Source organism: Psammomys obesus, unplaced genomic scaffold, assembly GCF_907164565.1.
Source record: "Psammomys obesus unplaced genomic scaffold, mPsaObe1.curated_primary_1811, whole genome shotgun sequence".
Taxonomy (NCBI): Eukaryota; Metazoa; Chordata; class Mammalia; order Rodentia; family Muridae; genus Psammomys; species Psammomys obesus.
In genome coordinates, this window is record NW_026594152.1 from 1,400,135 (window position 1) to 1,409,363 (window position 9,229).

Genomic DNA, 9,229 nt, shown 5'->3' on the forward strand with positions numbered 1-9,229 from the left:
GCTACTCTTTCTAGCTCAACTATAGGTAAGGCTCTAGCACCCTGACAGAGGACGTGTTGGGGAGACATCTTAGTTCTAGAATACCTCTCGATAATGTGTCCTAGGGAGCTGCTGGTCTTTCTTAAGGATCAAGGACACTGGAGCCCTGGGGCTCTGATGTGGGCGGTTCTAGCTTCTGCCATGGGTGGTGGGGGAGTGAGGGAGAAGACATGGAAGCATGGACCACATGGGACATTCTAGAATGATGCTCTAGTTCTAGGCTGCCAGGCTTTATGGGAGTTCTAGGCCCTCTTCCACGTCCCCAGCCTTATCGTCTCTATAAGAAAATCATCCTCAGGACCCTTGAGACATTTCTACTGTCAAGTGGTTCTCAGCTGGAAAAAAAAATAGCTCTGGGAATGTGACATAAATTTTGGCTTCCTGCCATCTTACTGCTGAGCTTCTCTGGGGCAGCACCTGGGAAACTAACTTGCTTTGCCTCACCTGTGACCCATTCCCATGGTCCAGACATCCTGGGTTGCACAAGGACCACTCATCCTGGGATGTGCCCCTGGCCTGGGACAGCAGGTCTTGACTGGCATGCAAGACATGGACTGGGAGGTAGGCGGCAGTGAGAAGTGGAGGATGAAGCTCTAGGCAGGACCTAGAGTCCCCTGTCACTCCCCTATGCCAAGTGAGGTGAGCTCACTGGAAGGGAACAGCCAGGACTGTAGGGACAAGTGCAGAAGGGGCTGGAAGTGTGAACCCTAGACTATGCAAATTAGTGTTGGGCCCTCCCGTCCGGCTCAGCCTCTCTTGGAGTTACAGACAGAAAGTTGAGTCCAGAGTGGCAGCTGCTCTCACAGGGTCCCATCAGTGCGGATGTGGCAGTGATTGGTTTGCTGAGGATGGAGGGAGTGAGCCACACTCAGGGTGAGGCTGAGAGGGCACACTGCGTGTCTGCACACGTGAGCACACATCATCCCCGGGGTACGAGCCACCGTGCCTGGCACCGTGAGTGGCTGCACCTGTTCTGCCAGCGCAGAACACTTTTTCCCTCCTTCTGCCCCCCCATCCCCCTGCCCCCAAGAGGCCTCCAGAGTGACCGGTAGCTCCATCCTCACCCAGGCCTGCTCTGAGGGAGCCATCCATTCTCTTTTTCCCTCTACCCAGGACTAGCTTTGAAGACTAAAGCCACGGCCAGCTCTGCACATGTCACAGTCTGTAAGACAGAGCATTGGGGATGGGCCCGAAACCCTGCTTCTGCAGGGCTCATGTGTCAGGAACTGTCACTCCATGGCTCTCTTCCCCTGTGTGCGCTGCACCCCTACAAGAGCTATCCACTCATCCCACACATCCGTAAGGTGATATCTGGGCTACCCTTGACAAGTTATTTTATACTCCCGGCCCCCCAATGGCCCAATGGATGCTCCATTCTCCAGCAGCCTAGAAGGAAAGGTTCCAGATCCTTTGGCTGATTGCTGTAGGAGGTCAGGGCAGGCCGGATGAGCAAAGCTAGGCATGGCTTGAGCCTGCTGGAAAGCTACGGCCACGTTTTTCATCCTGTTCTCACAGAGCTTTTCCCAGGACCCAGCCTGCAAGATCTGAGCACCAGGGAAGGACATGGTCAGAGGGCCTTCACCTTTCTCACTATGTAGACAGAGCTCATCTCCCCCAAAGTATTGCCCCCACCCCCCGAGCCCCAACCTTCCTGGCCTGAGGCCTCTCATTACTGGCCTATGATTTTGCTTCACTAAGGCAGAAGAATCAGAGTGGGGGCAGGCCCTATCTTGTTGGAGCTGTTTTTTGGTTCCTTTCTGTGACACAATCTACCTCAGCTGGTCTCTTTCCCCTGTTACAACTGGACCCCAGTCCTCTGCTCCTGTTCCCAGACCATCAACCAAACCTCCGTTCTTAGTCCCTCCCTTGACTCCTTTAAGGTTCTTTCAGTGAGAGAGGGCTTTAGAACCACAACCTCAAAGGAAGGAGCACAGCAGGTCCCCAAAGTCACCTGTCCTTCATAGACATTCTAGAGACGACTCAGAGAGGGCCATACATTTGCCCAAGATCATGCGGCAAGTGAATGGAACCACGGAGTTCCCCTGTATATCAATAAAAGTTAAGTCTGTCTTAACTTCTTCAGGAGCAGCAGATAATAGGACATGTTGGGGACAGAAATACTAGGCAGGGCCTGGCCTGATATCTAACCCTGAGACCTTCCCTTCCTAACGTAGAACCCTCCTCCTATTCCGTGAGCTTCCACCCTCAAGCCAACAGCTGCTGGCTGTGCTCCTCAAACCCCCACAGTCACCTCACACCCCTGACTGTACCTCCACTCACCAACGTACCATGTGCCTTGTAATGGTCACCCCAGCGCAGGCCTCCACCTTCCCCTGCAGGGACTGTCTAGAGATTCAGGCTTGATCTCTTCCTCCCATCCCCCTCAAATCTGCCTTACTCTCAGCCAGATCCTCCCTGCACCTTCGTCTCACCGAAGTATATCACCTGAGGGCGGGAGAAGCAGAGACCCAGGAGGGCAAGGCAGAGAATGTGCAGACTTCCAGGGGAGAACCTAAAAGGCTTGGGGCAGTCATCCCTAAGCACTCCCCCAAAGACTAAGATTCTGCAGGCCCCTTCCTTGCAGCTTGCCTGGGTCTGGAGTCTACAAAGGCCTGACAGTGGGAGGAAGGTTCTCTGGGGCAGGGTGCATGAGCATTAGTTCAGATACTGCCAGAAAGGAAAGAGGGGTGAATAGAAGCAAAACTGTGGTGACGGGCAGAACGAGGGAGTTCTGTGCCAACTGGGCAAAGAGGTGCGGGCTTTGGAAAGCAACCTACTGGCCACCAGTTTGAGGCTTCTGCTGCATCTGCCCTCCGGGAATGTCGGGAGCCTCTGGGGTTGGCTGGGTCTAACCCTAAATGTCGCTCTGGTTGTCTGGTGGACGCCAGGTCCCTGGCTGTTCCCGGGGCCTGATAAAGGGTTGGCTGCTTGGGATCTGGAGTCATGTTCGGTTTGGGAGCTCCTGGTTCCGAGGGACTCTCTCCAAGTAGAGGAAGAGTCTAGGCACGGGTTTCTAACTGAATGCCAAGAGCCCTGATCCCATCCTCTGCTGCCCCACCACTCAGGCATCTGCCTCCTTCCCAGACTGAGCCAGGGGGAGGCTGCAGGGGTGCGGGGGAGGGGCTGAAATCTCTAGGCAAGTGCTCTGGAAGGACGGGGTGAGTGCCAATTTTCACAGGGGGGATGGGGGAGGGGCCGGGGTTCCCCTTTCATGTAGTCAAGAACACTTCTGAGGCCCTGGGCTTAGGGAGACAGGACACATGTCCCTTTCTGGTTGGGACACTGAGTTCTTGATTGCTACTGGCAGATACAAGTAGAGGAAGGATCAAAACAGGACTTTGCAGATGGGGCAAGGAAGATCCAGTCCAACAGGTCTGATTCCTGGAGGCAGAATCCACAGGAGTGTCCCATGCTCAGCCCCTTCCACTGTAACCTCACACCAAGGCCACCCCCTGCTCAGCAACTCTGGCCTTTATTCTATGCACAGCTCTCTAAGAGTCCCCAGGCCAGGCTGGGGTGGTGGGAGCTCAGGATACCTGCAATAATTTCAGAGTGGAGAGGGCAGCCACAGAAGGGACGAGGATATTCCTCTCCCCACCTTCACCCAAATGCCAGAATCCAGTCAGACCTAACAGGACTCTCTCTCTGCCCCTCTCCTGTCTGGTTTCCAAACATAAGAAGGGGTCTGAACATCCCCAGAGCCCTCAGGATTCCCCAAGGATTTTGTGGCTTTGAGAAGTTGTGTTGTCCCCCCCCCAAATAACACCTTAATAAATCATTAATTTCGCTAGCTTACATCAACAAGGTGAGTAGACTGCCGATGAATCGTAATGAAGGCTCATGTCAGCTTCCAGGACTCAAGTGTGAAGGACTTCTGAATTCCATATTGTATGGCTTAACGCAGAATCCTCAAGAACACTCATGGATGCCAGGCCCTGCCTCTGCAGACCCTTGGGTGGGGCCTGGAACCCCCAAATTGGGTGTTGGCGATTTAATTACCCAAGTTACTTCCTAGTTTACAGAGAGGCAGGCCCAGAGATGGAAGGCAGCCTGCCCGAGCTTACACAGCAAGCTGGTGGTAATCTGGAACTAGAGCCAAGGTCCCTTGGGAGGGGATCCCACCAGAATACCTTCACCTCTGATACCGCCACGTGTCCACAGGAACCACTAGCCATGCTTAAGGGCCCGATTGCCCTGTCAGCACAACTCCAGGTGATTCTTCCCCGTGTTCTCGTTCCCGTCCGTGGTCAGCCCAAATGTTTGCCCGCTTCTTAGCCTATTCCTAGGCCCACTTCCTGGTATTTACTACATCTGTGCCATTCCCAGCCCCCGAAGCCCGACTTGCCCTTCCGAGCTTTCCCTGGGCAGGGGAGGGGCCGTGCTGGGGCTTCTGTACTGAGACTTTTGTACACCACAGACTTTTTGTATATTTTTAATTTTGCTGCGACATGAGATATTAAAAGTCATTTCAGTACATTCTGCTTGTGTCCTGTTTGGCTATTCTGGTTCTGGACCAGGGAAAGGGACAAGGAAGAAGAGCCACCTCCCACCAAGTCCCAGTGGATCCTTTAAAGGCACTTGAGTGGGAAAGAGCAATGCATTTTCCAGTCCTCCTGCTGATTGGATAGAACATCCAACAATCAATCAACCAGCATCTCAGCCTGAACTTTTCTAGGGATTATCTCCAAGCCCATTGTACAGAGAAAGGGAAAAAAAAGATGAGATGTACTTTTCCAAGGTCGTAGAATGAATTCTTACGAAACAAGACTCAGCCTGAAGTTCCCAGCTCAACAAAAATATGAATTGAGTGTTTATGAGATGTGTGCCAAGGAAAAATTTTATGAATAGTGGCCCACCCTCAAGAGCTAAGCTTGGGAACCTTGGATCTAAGAGATGCTTTCCCATACAGGTTTATAATTTCCCTGTGCTGGGGACTGGGTACATGACATTTGCCTAGGGGACATGCTGGCCTGCACCCAGGCCAGAACCTAGCATAACGTTTCCCAAACTCCAAAGAAAAGCAGTTTTATCAGGAGCCCACACCACTTGATCTTAGCCAAAAGGTTTTGAAGCAATAGAAGGATTTATTTCAAATCCAGGGCTTTGTGTTTCAAAAGGTCTCATCCAGGCATGGTGGCACACCATGGAATCCCAGTGCGTGGGATGTGGAAACAGAGGAATCAGACATTCAAGGCAGCATGGGCTACATGAGCTCTCGTCTCTAGAAGAAAAATCGGGAAATGTTGGGAAATTCTGGTGTGAGGGGGTCTTCAGACCTCACTCTGAGGACTGCTACCTTACATCCTCCTGCTAGCCTGATGATGGTTTCTTGGTGTGGAGCGTCCCATGGCTCCCTGGTGCCTTCAGAATAAAATCAACCTTTTTAGCTGAAGCCAACTATTTGGAAACTGAATCCTAAACACCATTTGATGCATGTATTAGTGGGAACCAGCAGTTCAACAAATAAACAAAATAAAAAAAACCCTAATAATGCAACCTAGAAGGAGGAAGGATTTATTTTGGCTCACCATTTCCATGGCTGCTTGGTTCCATTTGTGTCAGGGCCGATGTGTGCTGATGCAGAGCATCGTGGCCAGAAGTCTGTGGCAGAGGACCGTGTCTTGCCTCGTGCCAGACAAGCGGCAGAGAGAGACAAAGAGCCGCTTTCCTCCTCTTCAGCGTCTGCTCCACCTGAGCTTTTAGCTGCTGGACAGTGCCATCTGTATTCAGGGCAGTCTTTCCCCTCAGTTGCTATGCCACAGGAGCGGAGTTCACAGACAAATGCAGAAGTGTGCTCACAGTAGTTAGGAGTCTGGTGTTTTCTGTTCATTAGTGGTTGGACCTAAGCTAGCTGGAGGCGCCTTTAAGAATGTGCAATCAGATGTCATTTCCGGTGGAACCAAGTTCTGGCCCGTGAGATGTGAGCAGGAGAACTTAGCACTACTTCAGGGTATCCCTTTAAAGGAGGGATGGCAGTCTGCTCTAAGCTTAAGGTACTGGCTGAATTCGATGGAGAGACATCTTGAGATGGGGAGGGGAACCAATAGTATGGAGCAATGGCAGCAAGACAGGGTGTGCAGGGTCCCCATACACAGCACTGTTAGACCCATCTAGACTGTGTGCCTTGACTGTTGAGGTCACTGCTATGTGGCTCGCAGTTATAGCCAAATGGACCCTGGCTTGTGTGTTGGGCCCACTGGCTCCTAAGGGAAGGGATGTTTTATTTTTTGTTTTTAAGTGTGAGAGTATTTCCCTGAATATATGTCTGTGTACCAAGTGTGTGCCGGGTGCCTAGAGGCCAGAAGAGGGCATCATCAGACTTCTTGGAACTGGAGTTTCAGGTGGTTGTGAGCTTCCCTCGTTGGCGCTGGGAAATGAACTTGGGTCCATCAAGTGTACTTAATGGCTGAGCTATCTCTCCAGAATAAAAGGCGCAAAAGGGGAGCCCTTGGTGTCACCTGACTGACGGGCTTCACATCTGTTGCTCTGCAGTCATGTTGCCTGCTATATGGCTGGCTAGGGTGCTTATGACATGGCCCACAGACCAGGACAGGAAACCATTTTCTCACAGTTCTGGAGGCAAAAGTCCAAGGTGTCTTGAGCTGGTTTCTCCTGAGGCCCTTTTCCTTGGCCTGCAGATCCAGTGTCCCACTTCATCATCAGGTGACCTCCTCTCTGTGTAGCGATGCCGCTAGTGTCTTTCTGTATGTGCCACATCTCTTCGTTTTCCTATACAGGCCCTTATGACAATAAGATTTCAACTTAATTGATTCTTCTTAAATATATACATATACGTGTGTGTGTGTGTGTGTGTGTGTGTGTGTGTGTGTGTGTGTGTGTTGGGCATAGTGGCACACATCTTTACTCTTGAACTGGTAGGCAGAGGCAGATGGATCTCTGAGTTTAAGGCCAGCCTGGTCTACAGAACAAGTTCTGGGACAACCAGGGATAAACTGAGAAACCCTGTCTTGAAAAACAAACAAAAACAATATTTGTTTGCTTATTTTTACAGTACTTCGAATAGAACCCAACCCCCTTGCAAGCAAGACAAATGCTCTAACGCTGAACTGCATTCCAGGCCAACTTAATGATTGCTTTAAGCGATGTTTCTAAGGGCTGAGGCTGTGGCTCAGTTGGTAGTGTGCTTGTCTAGCATGCATGAGGCCCTGGGTTCCATCCCCAGCCCTGCACAAAGTGTCAATCCCTGCACTAGGAAGGTAGAGGCAAGCAGGAGGAGCAGAACTTCAAAGTCACCCTTGTTTTCATAGCGAGTTTGAGGTCAACCTGGGCTACATAAAACTCTATCTTAAATAAATAAATAAAAGCTATATATCCAAATACTGTTATATACCAGGGGTTGATGCGTCAATATGTAAATCTTGTGGCACATACAACTTATTTCAGGAAACAACAAAGCAGAAAAATGTAAGGACATTGATGCCATTGTTGAGCTGCTCAGCTCACCAGCCCTGAAAACGCTCAGTATCAGACTTCTGCTGAGCCACCTGTGGTCGGAATTGGCTGTTTCTTGCAGCCAGAAGCGGCACAGCTCAGAAGCACGCATTCGCTCAAGCTGCTCCCTCTGCCTAGAGTAAGCTAGCCTACGTTCACCCTTCAGGGCTGAGCAGGGATGCCCTTCTCACACACGCTGCTTGCTGTACAGCAGAGTTCTTCTAGGCCAGGTACAGCTGTCACGTTTCCTCTCTCTGCCTATGACTGCCATGGGCAATAACCCTTTCTTCCGCTGGGTGCAGGGGTGATCTTTATTATCCTCTCCACGGCAAGCCAGGCAGCTGATTTAGCTGGGGCCTGACTGCCATGCTGATGATGCTGACAGCAGGGACTTTGCTGGCTCCACTTACCTCATTTTTGATTCACCGGCTGATTTTAGTAATGTACGTTATCGTTATGTTTCTGTTCTGTTTTGTCCCGAGAACAGCTTTCTGAGGAAGGCGCCATTATTATCTTGCTTTTAACACAGGAGGACTCCGAGGCGCTGAGAGGTGAAGTAAATTGCTCAAGGTCATTCATGATTGAACCTAGGTCATCTGTCTCCGGCTGAGTTACCGACATTAAGCCCTTGATCTGCTAGTGGCTCTGGGGTGGCTGCAGCAGGCAACACAGAGGCCATTTTATCTTTCTCGTCATCTCCAAATCACTCCTTGTCCTAGGTGAGATTCCAAGCAGTGACATTCAGTCCTATTAGTTATTCTTGGAATAATATAAGCTCCAACTTTACAGTTGGGGGCTAGGGGCACTGAGGCCCAGAGAAAGGAAAAAGCTTGCAAAGCCAGTTACTGAAGCACCAGGATCACCCTTCACAACTCGCTATCACAGCTGGGGTGGGAATTCCAGACTGGTTTAAGGGGTCAAGTGGCAATTCTGATACTCAGAACAGAGTCAGGGATTGGCTTGCATATCTTGGTTTCTTCTCATTGGCCCAGCAGGCTGAGTGGACGGAGGTCTCAAATCTTGGAGCTCAGGCATGACTGATAGGATGTAGGGACTTAGGAGGAGAGGCTACCAAACTGCCTGGACCATTTGCCTTCCGATGTGTGGAAAAAGATAGGAACGGCGAGTGCTGGGTGTCTCCTGTAGCTCCCACACCCAGGGGTAGTGAGAGCCCGGATGTGGTATAGTATACCCACCATTTCAAAAAACCATGAGAAGACTCCCAAGCCGTGGCATCCGCTCCTTCCAGTCTGTGGCCTTGTGTCTTCCTTGTCGAGTCTCAGGGTTTGCCTTTCCATTGGGAAGGTAGGGAAGCTGAGGCGCAGAGCTTAAGATACTCACTGCAGCCAGGGACATCAGCAAAGCAGTTTTGAAGTTCTGGCACCCAGAACCCACAGGGGCTGTGGCCAGTGTGCATGGGCCTCTCAGGACATCCCCACACGTGCTCAATAAGGCAGGAAGGAGGGGAGCATTCCGGCAGTCTTGGACACCAGACTTCAGGCCCAGCCAGGCTGGAAGCCCCACATTCTCAGACTCGCTACATGTGTTAAACCTCCCCAACCCCGAGGTAGAATGCATGCTGAACACGACCCCTCTGTGACCTTGAGCCAGAATCTGCACATGAGACTGGGTTTTTTAAATTAATGTAATAGAAATCATGGTCCCAGATACGGTGAGTAACGGAGGTGAAATATGCCGAAAAGACAGTGAAGCATCCCAGGAGCCATAGATAAGGAAA